The sequence below is a fragment of the Wolffia australiana genome, chromosome 8, assembly GCF_029677425.1.
Source record: "Wolffia australiana isolate 7733 chromosome 8, ASM2967742v1".
Taxonomy (NCBI): Eukaryota; Viridiplantae; Streptophyta; class Magnoliopsida; order Alismatales; family Araceae; genus Wolffia; species Wolffia australiana.
The window spans coordinates 2,174,285-2,184,649 of record NC_135842.1 but is presented as its reverse complement, the minus strand read 5'-3'; the positions used below and the strand labels follow the sequence as shown (position 1 = coordinate 2,184,649).

General features: G+C 41.6%; 1 pseudogene; it reads right to left on the bottom strand.

The window, feature by feature from the left end:
- Nucleotides 1–8,374: 8,374 nt before the first annotated feature.
- Nucleotides 8,375–9,843, bottom strand: LOC144706696 (expansin-A10-like; annotated as a pseudogene).
- Nucleotides 9,844–10,365: the final 522 nt, after the last annotated feature.

The window sequence follows — 10,365 nt, the reverse complement described above, 5'->3', positions numbered from 1 at the left end:
GGCTGGATGTGTAGAGAGAAAACCTGGCTTGTTTCTGCCTTCTTCTTTCCTGAGTTAGAGAGCGAGATGTAGAGCTGTAAGAGAGAAGAAGAGCTGTAGAGAGAAGAAGAGCTGTAGAGAGATAAAGAGCTGTAGAGAGATAAAGAGCTGAAGAGAGAAGTTGATGATGGGCTGTGGAGGGGAGGTCGGTTGGTTTTATAAAGGGAGAAGGGCCTGGGCAGTGGGTCCTATGCAAATACTTTAGCGGTTTTCTCTAGTTGGGAGATCATAAGATTGTCTTTCTTGGTTGGGCCCACCAGGAACATGGGCTGGCTTGTTGCCGATGTGGACCGCCGCCGGAGACCAGCGTTGAAGCGGTTTTCTCTCTCTCTCCTCACTCCCTCTCACCATCTCTCCTCTCTCCTCTGCCCCCTCTCTCTCCTTCTCTTCCCCTCTCTCTCCCCCTCCCCCTTCTATCTCTCTCCCTTCTGTCTCCTTTTCCTCTCTCTCTCTCTTCCCCTCTCCCCTCTATCTCCCTCCCCTACCTTTCTCTCCCTTCTATCTCCTTCTTTTCCTCTCTCTCTCTATCCCCTTTCTTTAATCCACAAAACTAATCTCCATGTCCAAATCAGGAGCAAATATTCCAGCTCGCATGTTACTCTATCTGTATAGATATCCAAAGTGAGTCTCTCCTTCGTGACAAAAAAGAGACGTAGTCCGAGAGAGAAAGTGACGGTTGAAGATCCGGATCGTACGGCTAGACTTGGTGCATTGCATTAGACAGAGTTGATAACTTCCAGTTCGATGGTATTATCAAAACCATTTACTTTTAGAGAAATAGGTCGAGACCTTTGATATTTCTCCAATAAATGATCAGATTCCAAATTCAGAGAATACCAATAGTCAGGAAGTAGCTCCTAGGAAACGATATGGAGCAGCGGTGTTGTAGATAAATGGATAAGCTATAATCTAGGAAAGAAAATTCGACGAGGAAAGATAGAAAGAGATATAGAAGGATTAATAGTCACGACAAATAGATACCGGAGAATGGAGAGAGAGAGACATATAGATCGATACAGAAATAGATAAATAGAGAGAGAGAAAGAGAAAGAAATATAGATGGATAGGTTGATAGTTAGAGAGAGGAGAGAGAGAGAAACAGTGAGAGGAAGAGGAAGATAAAGAGATAGATACGTGGGTCGAGGCGAGATAGACAAGGAAAGATCAGGAAGGTAGAGAGCAAAAGATATCTGTTTGTCACTTGCCAGAACGTGATAGTGATACGGAGAGATAGAGAGATAGATTGAAACACATGGTGGACAAAATAGTCACGACAGGGAGGAGTCTGATGTAAGAGAGAGAAAACGACAGGGTTGAGACAAAATGTCGGTGTTGGTCTAGAGGGAGAGTGAGCAAATGATCAGTAGAGATAAGAGGGTATCGGTGAGAGAAAGAGATAGAGTGAAAGAGGGTAGAGACGGAAAGAGAAATGCGCTCTTGTTTCAAAGCACCTGGTACTTAACCTGTAGAAATTTAAGCGAGACCGTCCCCTGTTGCAACCAGGAACATTCTTCCCACCAGCCTATCCATCATCTCTCGCATGCCCACGCAAACTTCTCAACAAGACCTTTGTGTGCCTGTTGTTGGGCCTCTATGCGTCCCTAGTGTGCGGCCTCTCTATGCGCTTAGTGTGCCAGCGATTGGGTGAGAAGACAAAAATAAGGGTGAATTATCCAATTCTAAACCCTTATCGTTGTTGATTTCAGCTTATGCAATACAATTTATAAAACCCTAACTTAAGACGTATAAAGGTAAGAGTAGGTATCGTCCAAGGAAGCTAGTAGGTAATTCAATTAGTGATCTAAAATGAATAATTTGACCCTAATTAGGGCTAATTTAATCTTCAATGAAGATCAAATCACTATAATTAGACGAAGAATTTGGAAAGGAGGGTAGAGGAGACGGGAAGAATAGAAGAGGTAAGGATCTCTAAATTGACTTCTTAGATCCAATAAAAGGGATCAAAGTAGTCACTTCAATGTCAATTCAATGTCAATTTGTTTTGGGGGGAACTGGTTATCCAAACTAACTTGCCACTTCTCATTAACTTACCCTAATCTTTCCCAGGAGTCAAATTCTTTTTTTTCTTTGATGATTTCTTTGTTTTTAAATGTGCAAGTGGAATAGTTAGTTCAATTCAACAATCAATCCTATTTGGTACTTCAGTGTAAGGACTTGTGCATGCAGCTCAAGCCAAGCGATTTCGAGTATCATGCTAATATTAAGAACACCAATCAAGAGATTCATTAGAAAATAATCTAAATTACACGAAAAAATTTAAAAAATAAATACAAAGAAGCAAATATAGTTGATCTGGGCTGGTTCTCTTATCTGTCTTGCACATGTGAAACAGCCCCTTCCATAATGACCTCATCCATTTGAATTTCTATCTTTGTATTTAGGTTAAATGGTAAACACTGCCGTTTACTCCCAACAAGTAATGATTCTTTCGCTCGATCTAGCCTTGATCTGAATGATCCAAACATAGAGATAGAGAAGAGAGGCCAATATGAGCAAACCCATAAATTGTGAACTCAAAACTACTCCAGGATTAAGAGCAATTAATAAATAAATATTGACCTATCTTAGCCATTGGATCAATATATCATTTTTTAATTAAATTTTGAATTACACGCAATGTTGTGTCGCTTCCTGATGGGCTGGAAAATTTTAACTGCATTTTGGCCGGTTCTGTCTCGCTGCGCCGTGTGCCCCGAGGAAATAAAAAATAAATAAAATACGTATCAATTTGCACTTACCTGTGCGCTTTTACGGAGGCAACCTATCTGGTGTTGCAACGTCATCTCATGTGCGTGCATCTTTGTATGCAGACCACGGCGGTGCACTTAGCGCCTCAAAAGATGCCTCTACCGATTGCATTTAAGTCGCGGATTCTTTTTGAACCATCGAGATTTTATCGCGTGGGCCCACTAAAAACTGACGCCACCAAACAATAATAGGAGATAGGCCCTCTAATAACTTTCATATTAAGTATGCTAATATGATTATATTTAGATGTCTATTTGCATTGGATCACTCATATTTGCGTGTAATCAAGCTAAAAAATGATTTCATCTATTTTTAGAATGAATTCCTGACTTTTCTACATTTTTGTGTCTTTCGTGGAAATTTTCTTACGAGCGATTTTCAAAGAATATAATTTTTGAGACAGAATATGATTTTTTCTAGAACTTTCAGAAGGCGACAAATCCTAGTCCTTGCAGAAGATTGGGGCCAGCCACTCATTAGCTAAGTTAACGATAGGCATCAGCCAATCATTACCCAGCCAATCATTGCTTCGCAATTTGCGAACCGATGATTGCACTTATGACTGACAGGTTTTTTTGGGACCACACATTTTTTGCATTAGATGACATGTGGACCAAGGCACAAAGGGACAAAACATACTTTTTATTTCTTTTTCTTTGAAATGGCACGAGCGATGTGGTGCGCTCGTGTCCACTTATTTTAAACAAAAGAAAGAAAAAAATGAGAAAGAGGGTTTTGCGGCGCGCACTGACGTGCCGCCAGGTCATCCTCGAGAAAGAGTCTTTCTTTCTTTTTTTATTTATTATTTCACTCTTTCTGTTTATCATTTTTAGGTACATTGGACTCCAAAAAGCGCATTCACGGAATACAAAATGCACAGAATTTCAAGCGCTTTGACTTCTTAACGGAAGTGCACGATGAGGAAGCTGGGGAGGAGAAAGAAAGAATCAAGGCCTAGGATTGGCTGAAATGTTCAGCCCTGCTTCAAACAGCCATAACGTTTGATCTACAACTCAGATTGAGCTGAAATGTTCAGCCCTGCTTCGTCTTCTTCTCCTCCTTTCATCCATATCTCGTGATGTATAAATAGAGGCCTGGATCACTGTAAAATTCATCTTGAACTTGCTTTCTACCTGTGTGGGCTGATTGAAAGATAGTGAGTTTTGAGATCCATCAAGTGTGTTCTTGGTGTCCTGGGTGTGTGGGCAGAAGCATTGGAGAAGAGGGTGAGCTTACTAGCCCTCATAAATTGCCCTGATCCTGGAAAACGTAAGGATCTAAGGTAGCGTCTTCGCCTTACGTTGTTTATTTTCCGATATCATAGTTAGCGTAATTAGGCTTTATCGTATTCTTTTCACTTACATTTTACTTTCTTGTATCCTCGTGCCTCGTCTCCTATCCTGTCCATTTTACTTTATTTCACTACCATCCTTCACACACTCGTCCACCATCGTGTCCTCCAGATTACCTAACTCATGCCCATGCCGCTCGCATAATTCATGTTCGCTACTCTTTCTTTACTAAATAAATGAGCATATAACTTATATCCTTTTGCTCGAGATCCCTTGCTCACATACTCTACTTTACTTTTCATCTCTTTTCCCATGGATCATCGCTATAATAAGAACTTAATTCCTTAATCAGTGTTCCATGGGGACACGGTCCATACTCATCACTAACTAAATATTCTTAAGTAAGCACCATTAAATATAACTTTTATTGAATAATCTCAATTACCAACGATGAATTAACACCCCTAAGTTTGAGATTATCACCATATGTTTCTCTCTCCTCCATATTTCCCTAAGAAAAACCATAGAAAAATTGAGATTAATTCGACAAGACCCATAATTATTTTTATTCAACCGTGAGTGCGAGCTTTTAAGCGAATTTGTAACCACAATTTAAAAGAGTCCTCTCACTTTAGAAATTACTTTAAACTCCCAAATTGCTTATGATTATATCCTTTTCTACTTAAAAATTCATTTCTTCCTCGAAACAATTCCACACAAATTCAATAAAATTCTAGAAAAATCTAGAATGTTCAGTAATTCATCCAACGTCAATTGACATTAAAATTATTTTTTAAACCTGCATTTCCATTTAAGCAGAGTTATTCCAAGGTTAAATAAGTTCCATAAAATTCTTAAATAAACATGAAATTAGAATAAAATCAGAATTCACTTGGAATAATAATTAACATGTAAATATATGATAACAAGTCTATTTTAAACTCTTTAGATGAAGAAACTTATGCTAATAAATTGAATTAAACACCAAATTTAGGGTGTTTTCAGTGGGCTCCTTGTGTGGCCGTGCTCGATGGCTACTGGCTAAAGTCAGTGTCATGAACTCGCTGGCTGGTGACTCGCTGGACTACTGGCGTGTTTCTTAATTCAACTAGCCACTAGAATACTTTTTTTTTGTTCTTCTTGTTTTTCACTTAAAGTTTACTGGACTAATAATTCCAAAACATTTTTCGACATGAGATAAACTCTAGTCTTAAAGCACTATTTAGGATTTTAGGAGAACAAATGGTCATGTTGAAGATTTTTAAGAACAAATATATGGAAGGAAATTTATAGAAAAATAGATATAAAAATAATAAAGTAATTCTAAAATGTGTATATTTTTAGTACTAAAAATCACTTTATCACATGTGTCTATTATTGTTGTCGGACCATCAATCAGAAGCACCCCACAAGCACACCAAACGCTCTGACTCAAGGGCTGAAAAACTTAAAAACAAAGCTAGAAGCACAGTTTAAATAGCATAAAGTGTAGTGGCAAGTCTTTTATGTTAATTGAAAACACAAAATTACACGTGAGTAAAATCAAGTAGAACGCTCTGAACTTATGCTTAAAAACAAAGTGTAGTGGCGTGTGGAGTTCGAATCCACAAGGAATGGGGCATAACAATGTCAAACATTCTAAGGTAATTCAGAAAATTAGATGAATAAATGAGGTTGGCTGAGATATATGAATCATGTATTTAGGAAGAAACTGGACTAGCTTTGCAACAAGTCTAAGATCTGATAATTACGAGTAAATTGAGGACAAGTCGTAGGTAGAAATATAGAGAGAGCAAAGGTGATTAAGGTCTAATTATTACACCAAAAAGGTTTGTAAGCACAGATATGATCTCTTTAAGAAATCAATGACAAGTTTTAGAGGATAACAGCCCGCCAAACTCCATACTCCAAAGCTACTGGGAGGATGGACATGTGCCTATGGATCTCACTATGCACATATATCATATGTCAATATTCTCTCAGCAATTCAATATGGACAGAACTGCCCAAATTGAGCCATATGGGCAATCAAAATGAGTAGGGTGAAAATGTTGGGCGGGTGATCCTCTGCTGTACAATCTGACTCAAAGCGTCCTTAGGCAGCCATATTGCACAGAAAAGTAATTGGATGAGGGAGAAATAGCGGTGGCCTTTCTCACCATACGATCTAGACGGAATGTCCAGATCGCACCACATGTTCTAGGAAAAAAGGATTACGCATTAGTCTCACAAGGGTTATTTGAAAGGATTATAACTATATAATATATGCGCTGCATAAGATATTTAAAAATTATATCGAGATGTCACCGCTCTTGCATGCTAATAACATGATAAACCGTGTATATTTCCATACGTTTAGGATTTTTGGTATTATTAACTTATCATTTTATCACTTGAATGAACTAAATATTTGTGCAATAGCTGTAAATTCTAATTTTTGCACATTATGGTTATTTTTTACTAAACTCCTTGACTTCTTTGAAGTCAATAAATTGTATTGCTGATGCGTATTCTATAGTTTCACATGTGCAGAATTTGTATGAATGAGAAGATGGTAATTCTTAAAGAGTTGGAAATTTTTTGAGAGTTGAGTAATTCTCAATAGGGGCAAGAAAGGTGCAAAAGGTGCTGTGGGCCTACAAAAGAGAGGTCTGAGGAAACGGGCCACAACCTGGCATGCCCATTGGGCTTCAAAAGACTTACAAAGAAAGAAGCTAAAGATTACTACGGGAAGCTCTAAATCAATGGATAAAAAGAGGCAAAAGGGCAAGAAAAGAGCATAGAACATGCCCAAAGTGGTATTTTAGTATTTGTTCCAATGTATAAATATGCTGTTTTCTCCTTCATTTCCCCTCGTTCTGGAGGTGCTCTAGCAAGTGGCTGGCTAGCAAGATAAGGCATATTTCAGAATCCAGGTTGTTCTACATGCTTAATGTAAGGTTATTGAAGTTTTCTCTTAGCCACATCTATTGAATGCATTGAGAAATGCCTTATCCTGGAAAAATCTAAGGACTCAGACTTGAGAGGAAGCATTGAGGGCTCAGTAAACTTCCACTGAGGTTTTTAAGAACTTAGGTCTACATTTTCCCATGATTATCTATCCATCGTCCCTTTAAAACAACACTTTCTCACTCTAAACACTCATTTTTCCATACTTTCTCTCTCTAGAATCCACCCTTTCTGTACCTAGACTTCATCCATAGGCCAAGTTCATCCTCCCCAATTTCATAGAAAAATCTCCTTCATTTGCACTTTCAAATTCCATCTCAAACTCCTTCTACCCTCTTCTTCATTTTATCTCTCTATCTCCTCATTTGGACCTTTTCTCTCCCTAAAACCGTTTGTTCTCTTTCTAAATCCATCTCTATTGCTCTCTAGACTCTGCTGCTCTCTCCACTTCGTCCCTAGAAACTTTTCATTAAAATTTTCACTTTGAACCTTTCAAACTCAAATTATTTCTATCTTCGCTGTCCTTGTCCATTGGTGTGCACTGCACGGCAGCACGCGTCTTAGCGAAACACACTTGCCCGCGGTCACGCGCGCGCTCGCCACAGCTGCACCCACCGGGCACGGAGGTATCAACAGTGAGCACTTACTTGATTTTTGGTAAGTCAAAAGAGGTCAACCAGTTTGAACTGGTCGAAACTGGATCGAACAAGGTCGAACCGCCATATAAAAACCGAAAAAAACAATAAAATTATATTCATTGATTAAAAGAATATATAATCCCACCACCGCTCTGCCACCGTTGTGTTGATGCTCCAACGTCGCTTCACCACCGCGTCTCTGCTCTGCCGCCACTCTACCAACGCCACCGCCGCAGTCGCCCCAGTGATCGCGGAGCAGGTAATTTCTGTTTTTAGCATTTAAAATTATAAAATTAATGTCAGAAAAAATTAATAAAATGCCATCAAATACAAAAACAAAATTACACTTCGTCCTAGGGGTGTAATAGATTATTTAAACCCTTCACAACCATGATTTATTTTTATTTGAGTGATATTAAACACGTAAATTACATGAGAGTAGGCCGTTTAGGTTTTGAGGGTTTTTTCCATTCTATGTCTAATTATATGTTTTCCACTAGGTTTCCTTGGTCTTCTGCATACTTTGAATTGTCGATAGAAGGGCATTTAAATTTGGAAGGACATTTGTTTATTCAATAGATACGATGTTTTCTGCTGACGCAATTTCTTTTCTTTCACTTTCTTCTACCACTAAAGATCACCCCTTCAGCTTGGGCCTGCCAATGGCGGCAGGGCCAGCCGAGGGCACCCATTCCATGAATAATACAAATCGGTAAAACAGTTTAAAGTGTATGCAGGCGGGCTCCAGACGTGGCGCCGCAGCCCGAACCGGCTAGAACTGGTTGCCCTCGAAGGTCTGGCCAAAGGACCAGCCGCGAGGGGCGACGTCGTAGCTGACGACCGTCCTTCCGTCGCTGGTGGTGACCTTGAAGGAGAGGCTCTGGCTACCGAGGTTGGCGTTGCTTTGCCAGTTCTGGCCCCAGTTGCGAGAGGGCCTGCCAGTCGGAGGTGGGAGTCTTCAAGGCAACGGCGACGACGTCGCCAGCGCCTCCGACGTTGGTGACGAGAACGAGGTTGAAGAAGCTGTGGCCGTTGACGGTGAAGCGGATTCCGCCGGACTTCACGCAGGGGACGCGCTGGTAGGCGACGGGGACGATGCCGGCGCGGTACTGGGCGATTTTGAGGAAGGCGGGCTGGGCTAAGTCGAAGTGCTCGCGCGGGGTTGCACCAGCCGCCGTTGTCGCTGGGGATGGAAGGGTTGGGCGGGCGAAGTTGGTGGCCGTGACGGTGATGGTTCCGGTAAGCACCATTTTGGGTCGCCGGCGCACTTGATCGTGTAGCAGGATCCGCAGCTCAGCCCGTTGTTGAACAGCGCCGTGCTTAGCGCCGCCGTGTTCGTCCCATAACCCTGGCTGTATAGGTTTCCGTATCCGCATGCCCCACCTGCATCATTATCCAATTTTTAGTTCAGTTTTCTTCCTCTGTGTCTATCTCTGTCTTTACACCCTCACTCTCTCTTTACAAATCTCTGCACCTATCTCTCCCTCTACAACTCTCTACATATATCAGTCTCTAGTACTCTCTCCTTTATATTTCTCTACGTCCCTCCATTGCTCTCCCTCTATCTCTTTTACAACTCTGTACAGCTCGCTATCTCTCGTTACAGTTCTCTACATTTATTTACTTTTCTAGAACTCTAAAACTCGAGAACTCTTTTGGGTCATGATTTTCTAGAGAAGCGATGCGGAGATTCATCTCTTCTCTTTGTTTTTCTCTCCGTCCATCTATCTCTCTTCCTCTCTGCCACTCAGTCACTCCTCGTTATGTTTATTGGGTACCGATGTCTCTCCATCTAGCTACCCAATTTTTATCATCTCTTTATTTACTTGCCTATCTGTCTCTGGCAACCGAAGCTGAGAGAGAAAGGATCGATCCTCACAGAAACTGGCGATCTGTCCATCTCTCTTCTCATGCGCATCTCGTTATCTATCTCTCAAGGAGAGGGGAAATACGTACCCATTGTGCCGGAGGCGTCGCCGCCGCCGTAGAAGGTGGCGTGGGCGTTCTGCCAGCCGCCCTGGGCGGCGCTCGACCGGAGAACCGTCGCGAAGAGGAGAACGCCGAGTACGAAGCCCGCCGCTGGTGCCATGGCTGGATGTGTAGAGAGAAAACCTGGCTTGTTTCTGCCTTCTTCTTTCCTGAGTTAGAGAGCGAGATGTAGAGCTGTAAGAGAAGAAGAGCTGTAGAGAAGAAGAGCTGTAGAGAGATAAAGAGCTGTAGAGAGATAAAGAGCTGAAGAGAGAAGTTGATGATGGGCTGTGGAGGGAGGTCAGTTGTTTTTATAAAGGGAGAAGGGAGCCTGGGCGGTGGGTCCTATGCAAATACTTTAGCGGTTTTCTCTAGTTGGGAGATCATAAGATTGTCTTTCTTGGTTGGGCCCACCAGGAACATGGGCTGGCTTGTTGCCGATGTGGACCGCCGCCGGAGACCAGCGTTGAAGCGGTTTTCTCTCTCTCCTCACTCCCTCTCACCATCTCTCCCTCTCTCCTCTGCCCCCTCTCTCTCCTTCTCTTCCCCTCTCTCCCCCCTCTCCCCCTTCTATCTCTCTCCCTTCTGTCTCCTTTTCCTCTCTCTCTCTCTTCCCTCTCCCCCCTCTATCTCCCTCCCCTACCTTTCTCTCCCTTCTATCTCCTTCTTTCCTCTCTCTCTCTATCCCCTTTCTTTAATCCACAAAACTA